Consider the following 11,194-nt stretch of genomic DNA (forward strand, 5'->3'; position numbering starts at 1 on the left):
ATGTAACAGATCCAATAGTGGTAAGCTGTTTTTTGTTTGGAGGTAATCTGCAGTTGTGGATCCCATCGCATTGGAACTATATGGAACAACTCAGTCCACTGGTGATATTATTCACTTTGGGTTCAAGCCCGCACGGCTTTAAAACGCATCATTAGGGTCTAAGTTTTGCTTACCTATATACCCATCATATCTTCCGTATTTTGTCGATGTGGGATTTGCCCGGGGAATCACACTGTCTCTCTATCACACATTTTACGACTCATGCTTGCGATCCCTTCTCCCTGTATTAGGTAATTAAGATGCATAAAAAGACATGCACTACCATATCATGTAGCAGCATTGCAGCAAATACATATAAAAATTACCAATAAGTTTTGATTTGCAAGACAAGAAAAGCAAAGCAGAGCAAGATTGATCTTCCAAAAGTAATGTTTTCAACAAATATGGAGGTATTGTAGGCCACTGGATGACTGCCTGCTATTCAATATTTATTAATGGTCAACCAACAAAGCCTTTAATTTCCAGCAAAAAAAGGCTTAAGACAGGGCAATATCCTCTCGCTCTTCATGTTTGTCATAGCTATAGAATTCCTTACCAGATTATTGAAGGGGCTAAATGATAATAAGGAGTTTCATTATCATCTAAGATGTGCAAAGCTGAATATTATTCAACCGGGGTTTGCTGATGATTTACATCTATTTAGCAGGGTTGATGTGGGATCAGCCAAAATATTATTTGACTGCTTCCAGGTTTTCTCAAATACATCAGGTATAGTGGCAAATATGATACGCAAATTGTAAACTGAAGAAGCCCCGTCAGCAGAGGTCGTTAGGGTCAGCTCAAAAAGTAGTTAGCACAGTGTCGAGTTAGTTAGATAGATTCTCAGAATAACAAATTGACCCGTAATTTCCATTTTCAATCGAGTAGTATAAATGATTGTACCGAGAAAGTATTACAAATTCCTATTCTAATTCTTCTTCTCTTCCATTTCTGGGTTGGAACACCCGAGCATCCTCTGTAGAGCTACTGTGCAGTTATTGAATTCTCGATAATATTCCTAAATTCAAGTGTTGTTGACAATATAGTTTGATATCTTTGCAATCATAAAGAAAAAGGGAAAGGAAACGAACTTAAAAACTATCGAAGGGATAAAAGAGCTTTATATATATATATATATATAGCATTGAAAGAAAAGTACAAAAGTACAAATACAAAGTAAAATATACAAGGCACTGCAAAAAGAAATTCTGCCAGTGCACATATCTATAAAATTAGTTTGACAATTAGTGTGTATTTCATTTGGATGGAGAGGAACTTGAGACTACAGTGAAAATAATAGCTCAAGAAGTATATAAAGAAAATTTTGGCTGCGAAAATGAAGCATTTGGAGACTAAGATTGATACTCCCTTCTTTTCAAAAAGATTGTGTTAGTTTGACTTAGGCGTAAACTTTAATAAAAAAGAGAAAGACTTTTGAAATATTTGGTCTTAAATAAGTTATAGCATTTGTGTGGCTGGACAACTTTTAAAATTAGTGGTCTAAAACATGTCATAACAATTGTATGGCTATAAATGATTTCTATTAAAGAAATATGGTAAAATACATAGTTTATCCATCAACCTTGCAGCGAAATCCCTGTTACACACCTCTCTTTCACGGGAAATTTTTTAAACACTCAACATTTCAAAAGTGTGCCTAAGACACCACTTTTGTGCTTGACCAATTTTTCAGATAACGTAAAAGTCATGCCCTAATAGGATCGTGACATATGTCATTGACTTTAAAAAGGAAAAAAATATTAGAAATTAAAATTAAAACCCATCTTCTTCATCTTTCCATTTTCTTTCTTAAGCATCATTGTTGCTACCACCATGGTTGTTTGTGATAAAGTTTCCAACAATACCAAAATTCAACCACACTATTTAAACAACTAGCCGAAAATAATCGAGCAACAAATTGAGTTCAATAACCCAATAATTAACAAGACCAAATTAAATTTTCAAGTTTTTTTCGATACCCCAACAATGGTGGATTGTAGATTTTTCACCAAACCTTCAATACTGCTGTTAAAGCTTTTAAATTCTATCACAAATAAATAATTTTCATAATATTTGGACAATAAATCGACAAAATTCGCTTAATTTTAAATCTAAAATTGATATGTTCTTTCAAAAATTCTATTTGGGAAAGAAAATGAGGGAGAGGGTGGTGAGGAAGAAGACCAGAGGGAGAGGGAGGGGCTCCTGTGGGGTGAAAAAAATAGAATTTTTTACGGGCTTCACACGCTCTTTTTGTTTGTAAACACGCAGGTGTTATCTGGTCAAAAGTAGTGTGTCTTAGACACATGTTTGAAAGGTTGAGTGTGTAAAAGGTTTTCCGGGAAAGAGATGTATGTAACAGGGATTTCGCTGCAAGGTTGATGGGTAAACTATGTATTTTGTCAATCTTTTTGAAACAAATTAATAAGGAAATAGTGTCAATCTTTTGCACCGAAGAGAGTATCAGTTAGTTTAGATACATATAGAGGCGGAGTATAATTTCAAGCTTATGGGTTCAGCATTCAAAGCCTTTTAAGTTATTGAGTTCTAAATTATTAATTTATAACTAATTCATGAATTTTTCTAGACAAATATAGGGATGAAACCAAAGTTACTGAGTTCGCAGAAGTTTAGAGTTGTAAATTAATAATGCTGGCTCCACCCCTGGATACATACATATTGTAACTAATAGTTAATAGTAAAAAGATGCACAAGAAGTTTAGAGTTGGATGTCCAAACTCTATTTTTTTAATCTATGGCTTCTGATAGAGCCTTGACACTTGTCGGATGTCAAACGACAACCTCAACAGACTTAGGGGTCGTTTGGTAGGAGGTATCAGAAAAATAATGCAAGTATTAACTCTGTGCATTACTAATACCTTGTTTGGTATATTTTTTTTGACATGTGTATAACTAATACTTGTATTAGTTGTGTGTATAACTAATACTTGTATTAGTTATACATCATACTTGGTATTATCCTATGTATAAAAAATGCATAGAAAACCATGACATAAGTAATACCAGGGCTATTAATGCATGTATTTGTATGGTTAAAGATAAAATTATCCTTAAAGTCCCTTAAAGCTAGAGAATATGGAGGGCATTTTTGTAAACAACTATTTTTCTTAAAAATTATGCAATGCATTATAATTTTTAATACACCACACCAAACAGTATATAAGAAATAATATCTGCATACTAATGCTTGCATTATTAACCCATACATTACTAATCCCTGCATTACCAATACACCTTATTCCGCATTATTCTTATACACTCTACCAAACGACCCCTTAGTTGTAGAGGGCGATTGAAAATGAGGCTCACATTGTTGAGTGATCTTTAAAAAGGAAGTCGGCCTTCACTATCTTCCAATCTTCAAAGGACAGTGGCCACTCGCCTTGCTACTTTGAAACTGTTCAGCGGATTACGCCGAGGCGGTTAGGTGGGGAGTCAGATAAGATCTTCACCCTAAGACTGACTCTATTCGACACGTCCTTTTTTTAGGGAGGAGGTCAAGGGGCTAGCCACCTTTGACTGGCTTTGAATTTGAACAGAAAAGGAGGTGGTCCAGTCGCACCTTCCAGTACGGCTACCTTGTTACGACTTCACTTTAGTTATTAGCCCTTTAAAATTTAGGGATAATGCCGCTTTTATTATTTAATAAATATCTCTTTTCGATCAGATTTCCCGGCCTACCAACCCTTTCTTAATCTAAGACATCTACCCCTGTTGTACTTATCAATCTGGTTGGTAAATAAATTATTTGCTTACACCCACACAAAAAGAAAAAGCTTTTCACATTGGACTGTAGTTACCAATTTCCACACTACAAGGGGGTTAATCGCAAGTCAAATAAACTTAAGGGTCTAAGTTAAAACTACTTCCCAAGAGCCGGCCCATTCTCAGTTAGGGCTTTATAAAACCCTAGAAGCTGCTGCCTCCTTTGCCCTATATAAACAACACACAAATCTCCACTTCCCACAATCACTTCGTTATTGCCCCCTCTTCTCCCCTTTTATTCTCAACTAAATCAATTAGGATTTTATACTCTTGGTGTTTATTTGTGCGTACTATGTGTTTGTGAAAATGCGTCGATTTACTGATTACCAGCGATGTCTATTTTTAAATGGCCGTTGTGTATGAGCCGACGCTATATCTATGTTTCCGTTTCTGCCTCAGAAAATTTTCATTGGCTCTTTAAAGAGCTGCTTGAATCAGATCTGGAGATATTTTAGTATCAATCAACAATTCTATTTCTATTTCTTTTTTTGTTTTTTGAAAATGAAGCAAAGGAGATGGAAGTGATGATTATTTCCCCAGATGATCGAAGCTGAAATTACTGAGCGCTTTTTATGTATTTTCTTCCTTCGGGGAGAAAATCCAAGCCAGATATTCTGATCCATCTCCTTTCATTGCATATTTTTCTTTATTTTTTAAAAATAGTATCGCGAGTAAAATTGATAATTTAAAATTAATTTTTTAAGTTGAAAAATGATTATTCTTTTTGAAAAAAGTAAAAAGGATAGAGTTTCAGGCTTTAGTGTGAACTTTACAATGTTTATTGATTTTGATTGAGTTTTTTTATGGATGTGATGATTATTTCCCCAGATGATCGAAACTGAAATTACTGAGCGCTTTTTCTGTATTTTCTTCCTTCGGGAGGAAAATCCAAGCCAGATATTCTGATCCATGTTCTTCCATTGCATTTTTTTCTTAATTTTGTTGAAGTTACGAGTCATTAAAAAATAAAAAAATTTGTTGGTTAAGTTGAATTATTTTGTTCTTAATAGAATTTGATTGAATGTGTATATGGATGTGATGATTATTTCCCCAGATGATCGAAGTTGAAATTACTGAGCGCTTTTTTATGTATTTTCTTCCTTCTGGGAGAAAATCCAAGCCAGATATTCTGATCCATATCATTTTTTTTTAATATTCGTATTCGGCTTGGAATTTTATTGAATTTGAAAATAAATTTTTTAGCCTTTTGTTTCCTTTGAATATGGTTTCGTTAACATTTTCAAGTTTTGCTCAGTAAAAGTTTAATTCTATGTTAGTATTTCTTAGTTACATATTGGAATCACTCTTTTTATAATTTTTAGAAGCATAATATTTCTGGAATAACAAGATAATTGCCTTAATTAGTAAATCGGATTGGAGTTTGAGCTATAGCTACCTTTCATTAAGAAAGTTTTAATAGATAAGACACTCAGATGTAGCAATTATTTCTATACCTTCTGACTTTCAGCTTAAATGAGACCATTGAAAGTACTGTTAAAGGCCCATATGTATAGGCTGTCCCAATGCCCTACTTTACGTCTGATCTATGTTTTAATTTTATAGGCGTTAGGACATAAAAACTCTATTTTTTGGTTTTTGAAAAACTCATTTTTAAAAAAAATTTAGAAACTTGAAAATTTTCATTCAATAAAATTTTCATTTTTAAAAACTCATTATTATAATAATGAATAATAATGGTGTAAACACTAAAAATGTGTAAATTAACTCCACTCCATTACACTTTTTATTACACCAAAAAAAGATGTTTTTTTTGGGTTTTCACTCGGTGTTTGGCATCTACATGGATGCTTGATTATATTTAGATGCTCGATTATATTTAGATTTGCGTCGTGTAGGGTCGCTTTCGGGGGAAGCGGTTTCTACCAAAGAATTTTTTCATGCCTAGGCTCGAATTCGAGACATTTGGTTAAGGGAGGATCAGTCCCTTAACCATGTTCCCATCTATTGCACCACATCTTTTGGTGGTGATGTACCTTTTATATTCTTCTCTCTTTAGTTTAATTTCTACATAAATTTAAACTTTCATGATTAATATGTTTGCTCCTATAAATACTCTATTAATGTATTATGAAGTGCAAGATGAGTAGTCTAGCTAATACTTTTTCAAATCGATAATTTAGACTATTAATAATTCTTCGACTTACGTGTGCAGTTTGTAAAATTATTTGAAAGGTTTTTATGTAAAAAATGGATTAAATTGTGAACTAGGGCTTTAAAACTCAACTTAGTTGACTTTAGTTTACATTTTGAGCAAACGAACCCGAATAAAAATTTTGACCATTTCGCTAGTTCTGTATATCGTGATTTAAGACTTGGTCATATGATCAAATTGAATTTGGATGTCCTTAGATCAAATTATTACCATTAAACGCAATCTAGAAATCTAAGGCTAAAGATTTCTTAAGTTTGATCGTAGATTTGACTTTTGAGAAAAATACCTCGAAATGGAATTTTGATGATTCTAATAGTTTCGTATGGTGATTTTGGACTTAGGCACATGTTCAGATTTGGATTTGGAAGTCTGTAGGATAACTCGACGCATTTTGGCGAAAGTTGAAAAATAGAACATTTTTGGAAAGTTTGACCCAGGATCGACTTTTTGATATTGGAGTAGAATCTAGTTCTGAAAATTTTCATATCTTCGTTATGTCATTTATGACATATATTCAAAATTTGAAGTAATTCGGACTTGATTTGATAGGTTTTTACATTGAATATAGAAATTGGACGTTCTTATATCCATTAGGCTTGAATTGAGGTGTGATGCACAGTTTTAGTATTTTATAATGTGATTTGAGGTTTTGACTAAGTTCATATGATATTTTAGGACTTGTTGATGTATTTTGTTGAGGTCCCGAGGACCTCGGGTGGATTTTGAAAGATTAACGGATCAATTCTCGTGAACAGTCCCTGTGCACAGTACTCGAAATTTTCTGGACAGATTTAATTCTAGCAGTTTGGGTTTTGGGTCATTTTTTTGACTTCAAAACTCAGATTTTGGCAATTTTGAGCGAGAAATCACGAGAATTCTTGAGGTAAGTCCCTTGTGATCATTGTTAGTCAATATTATTGAATTATTATTGAACATCCCGGCTAGATTACGTGTTTTTGAGGTGTAAATCGGGAATTTGGGCCTAGGGATTTGAAAATGAGATTTAATGATTTGGAGGCCGAATTGTTGTCGGATTTTGGTAAAATTTCTATGGTTGGACTCGTGGTTGGATGGAGATTCATATTTCGTAATTTTGTCAGGTTCTGAGACGTGGGCCCCACGAGTGAACTTTTAGTGTAATTTCAGATATTTAATGAAAAATGTAGAATTTTAGTGGAATTAATTCATATATTTTTTATTGATTGAATCAAATTATCGTGGCTATATTCGGGTTGATTGGAGGCCGATTCGAGGGGCAAATACACTTTGGAGTAGAAATTTTGCTCAAATTAAGTTAAGTAACGATTATAAATCTGGTCCTGAGGGTATGAAACTCAATCATTGTGTCGTATGATTATTTTGGAGGTAACACACATGCTAGGTGACGGGCATGTAGGCGTGCATCGTAGGGATTATGACTTGGTCCGTCCCGTGAGACTGTTGAGTTAATTGGCCTACTGTTTAATACATGTTCCCTCTGTTTTCATAGAAATTGACTGTACTACATGTTAGAAATCATGTTTAGGCCTTATGTGATCACTGTTGAGACCTGCGAGGTCGTGTACTTGCTGAATTAGCTGCTAATTGCTGTTTTGTACTTAGTCATAACTTTTCTTACTTATTATGCCTCCGTCTCTTGCTGTTCATTATTGATACATGACATTACCTCTGTTTGGGCTGTTTATATGATTTTTGAGAGCCCGAGAGACTGGAGAGATTGATAACTAAGTGAGGCCGAGGGCCTAGTTGTGAGATTATTGATATTATAGCATGTGAGTTGTCCATGCAGCACATGAGTTGTCCGTGCGAATCCAGATATTATACTATAGCACGTGAGTTGTCCGTGCAACGCGTGAGTTGTCCGTGCAGATCAAGATATTATACTATAGCACGTGAGTTGTCCATGCAGCATGTGAGTTGCCCGTGCGGATCCAGATATTGATACTATAGCACGTGAGTCGTTCGTGCAGCAAGTGAGTTGTCCGTACAGCACGTGAGTTGTCCGTATAGCACGTGAGTTGTCCGTACAGCACGTGAGTTGTCCGTGCGGGTCCAGATATTGATACTATAGCACGTGAGTTGTCCGTGCGGATCTAGATATTATATTATAGCACGTGAGTTGTTCGTGCAGCACGTGGGTTGTCCGTGCTGATTATAGCGCTTGGGCTGTAGGAGCCCCTCCAGGAGTCTGCACACCCCCAGTGAGCGCAGGTATATGATAGCACGTGAGTTGTCCGTGCAGCACGTGAGTTGTCCGTGCAGTTTATTGCGCTTGGGCTGAAGGAGCCCCTCCGGAGTCTGCACACCCCTAATGAGCGCAGGTACCTATTGAGTATGATTATTGAAGGCTGAGAGCCGAGTGATTGAGCTGTTGAGATGAGCTGAGTGACTGTTGCCTTGAGAGGCTGTATTTATTTTCAGTTAATTGCTGAACTTAGTTGCTATGTGTCCTTGTTATACATATTTCTGGAATATTTGATATGTGGTTTACTTGAGTACGCACTAATGATGTATGACTGCTCTTATTTGAAAGTTATTGAGATAATTGTATTTGCATAGCTCATCACTACTTCTCAGTTCCTTATTTATTTTTGTTATTTACTGAGTTGGTGTACTCACGCTACCCCATGTACCTAGTGTATAGATCCAGCCACTTCTAGTCACGGTGGTTGTTGATTGAGGAGTCAGACTCAGGAGACTATTGAGGTAGCTGCACAATGTTCGTTGACCTTAACTCTTCTTTCCTTTCATGTTGTACTGTTCTATATTTCAAACAGTGTTTTATCAGTGAGATGTTGTTATCATTTAGATGCTCATGCACTCAGTGACACCGGGTTTTGGGGATGGATTGTTTAGTACTTTTGGAATTATATTCTGTTCTAAAAGGTTTTATTTAATATTAACTGCTTCCGCTTTATTTAAAAATTTTACTATGTTGAGATATTGAGTTGAAGCTTGCCTAGTACAATGATAGGCGCCATCACGACAGGTGAGATTTTGAGTCGTGACAAGTTGATTCTCCAATTTTCACATATTCGTCAGTCGTATCTGCTGACAAACCGTTTGTCTACATTTTAAATACAGTTGTAACTTTTTATAAAGTAGATAATCTAAATCTACCCAGTGCATTAGCGCATTGTTCAAAGTACGTATCATGAGCTTTAATTGCATCACAAATATGAAGGAACAAATTTCGAGATATTTGATATCGACGACGAAACATACCGTCATCAAAAGCATGGATTATCTAAATTTTTTTTTGAGAAATATATTATTATCTGTGTTGCCCTGTACATTCAATATTTTAATAAATAATGGATAAAAGAAACCAACAAGTTCAATAACTACAATTACAACAATCCTCTGCCCCAAATCAATATTCTAATTATATTGGTAGATCTAGAAGCGATCTACCAGAGTATTAAATTATAATTGTAATTTTCTCATCCCATTATGTTACTTAATATATTTTCAATTTTAATTTATGTCAGTCGCTATTGTATTAATTATTTATTTTAATGTTATTTAATTAACAACATATTATATTTTATATTTGAAATTTTTATTTTTCTGATGGTTATATTTTTTTATATATTTATAACTTATAATTTTATATAAAAATTATATATACAAAAATTAAGATGTAAAATTATATTCTAACGATATTATATAAAGAGTATAAGTAATTATAAAATTTATAATATGTTAAATTAAAAGTGACATATAATAAAAGAATCATTTCTAGCACACATGCCCTCAACGCACGTTAGTTAAATGTACGTCCACCAAAGTTGGCACAATCCGCGACTGCTCCTGTTCCATTGATTGAGTCAAATTTGAAGCAAAAACAGGAGGAATTGAGTGTGTAACACACTGCTAAGAGACTGGACTTGAGTAATAGCACATCTCTAAGTGTGCGAAAGGAGATTACACCAGTGAAGTCAACAGATCAGGCGAGTACAAGTAAGGGCATTTCAGATCTGGAACCAACAATTAAGAACAAGGAGAAATCAATTGCATGGACATCCCTCTTTGCAGGTAATCGTAGCTCAGAAAATGGTTTAAAATTAGATTACATCCCTCCTGCAATTGTTAAGGGAAAAGTTGTAGTTCAACTAGAAAATGATGATGTTGATAGAGAAATCCAAAAATGGAAAAGTGCACTGATTGTGTATGTAATTGGAGAGACACAGGGGTATACCTATATGCATAGATTTGTGAAACAGAGTTGGAATGGAGTGGCTGAACCAGAGGTATTTTACCATGATGAAAGATATTATGTTATCAAATTTCAATCTACAAGTGACAATCAGGAAATCTTATATTCTGGATCTTATACAATCAATAATAAATCGATGATATTGAAGCCATAAACTGTAAATTTTGATTTCACAAAGGTGTTCCTGCAGGAAATTCCCCCGTGAGTGGTATTGTCAAACCTACCCATGAGTTGCTGGGAAGGAAAATCACTGAGTAAGATTGCTAGTGCAATAGGAAAACCATTGTATGTTGATGAGTGTACCTCAAAACAAGATCGGATTTCCTATGCTCGCATGCTCATTGAAATAAATGTTACAAGGCCACTTCCTATTAGTGTCTTAGTGTGGGAACTAGATGGGAGATAATTTGAACAATCGATTGAATACGACTGGAAACCAGAATTATGTGAGGTTTGCTTAATAATAAGTCACTGCTGCAAGCAAAAAGAAGTTGAGAATCAGAACTTTATGCAGCCAAGGAGAAGGAGAAGACCAAGAGAAAATGCCCAACCAACACATATAGATGTTGGACCTCCAAAGGTAATATGAGTGGAGAACAAAAGTAGTTGTTGACAAGAATAGTAAGGCAGCTGAGCTTATGGTAACTACCAAAGCCACAACTGATGAACATTATCAACAAGAAACTGGACAGAGGCAAATGAGTTTACTTGTTAGGGAGGACCAGATGATCGCTAGGGACATGCTAAGGAAAGCATCAGAGAGGAGGAGCAAGAACATAGAAGCCCTGAACTTAGTTCTCCTAGAGAATTTCCAGCTCTGGCAGCTAGCATGCAGAGGAACACTAGAACTTTAGAGATAACAGGTGGATTAAGGAGTAATAATAACCTACATACAGCAGAAAGTAGGTTCCCTATCTCAATGACTTAGTTGGTGTGTAATGTTAGGGGTGTAAACAAGAGGTAAAAGCAGAAAGAGC

General features: G+C 35.0%; 3 non-coding genes across 3 annotated transcripts; all 3 read left to right on the top strand.

Moving 5' to 3' along the window:
- The first annotated feature begins 4,340 nt into the window (after positions 1-4,340).
- Positions 4,341-4,448, top strand: LOC142175595 (small nucleolar RNA Z103). The gene has a single exon (XR_012704702.1). It is a non-coding gene; the product is annotated as a small nucleolar RNA Z103 (small nucleolar RNA).
- A 180-nt stretch (positions 4,449-4,628) lies between these two features.
- LOC142175596 (small nucleolar RNA Z103) lies at positions 4,629-4,736 on the top strand. Its single transcript, XR_012704703.1, has one exon. It is a non-coding gene; the product is annotated as a small nucleolar RNA Z103 (small nucleolar RNA).
- Positions 4,737-4,854: 118 nt separating this feature from the next.
- Positions 4,855-4,963, top strand: LOC142175594 (small nucleolar RNA Z103). Its single transcript, XR_012704701.1, has one exon. It is a non-coding gene; the product is annotated as a small nucleolar RNA Z103 (small nucleolar RNA).
- Positions 4,964-11,194: the final 6,231 nt, after the last annotated feature.

This window comes from Nicotiana tabacum, chromosome 21 (assembly GCF_000715075.1).
Source record: "Nicotiana tabacum cultivar K326 chromosome 21, ASM71507v2, whole genome shotgun sequence".
NCBI classification, from domain to species: Eukaryota; Viridiplantae; Streptophyta; class Magnoliopsida; order Solanales; family Solanaceae; genus Nicotiana; species Nicotiana tabacum.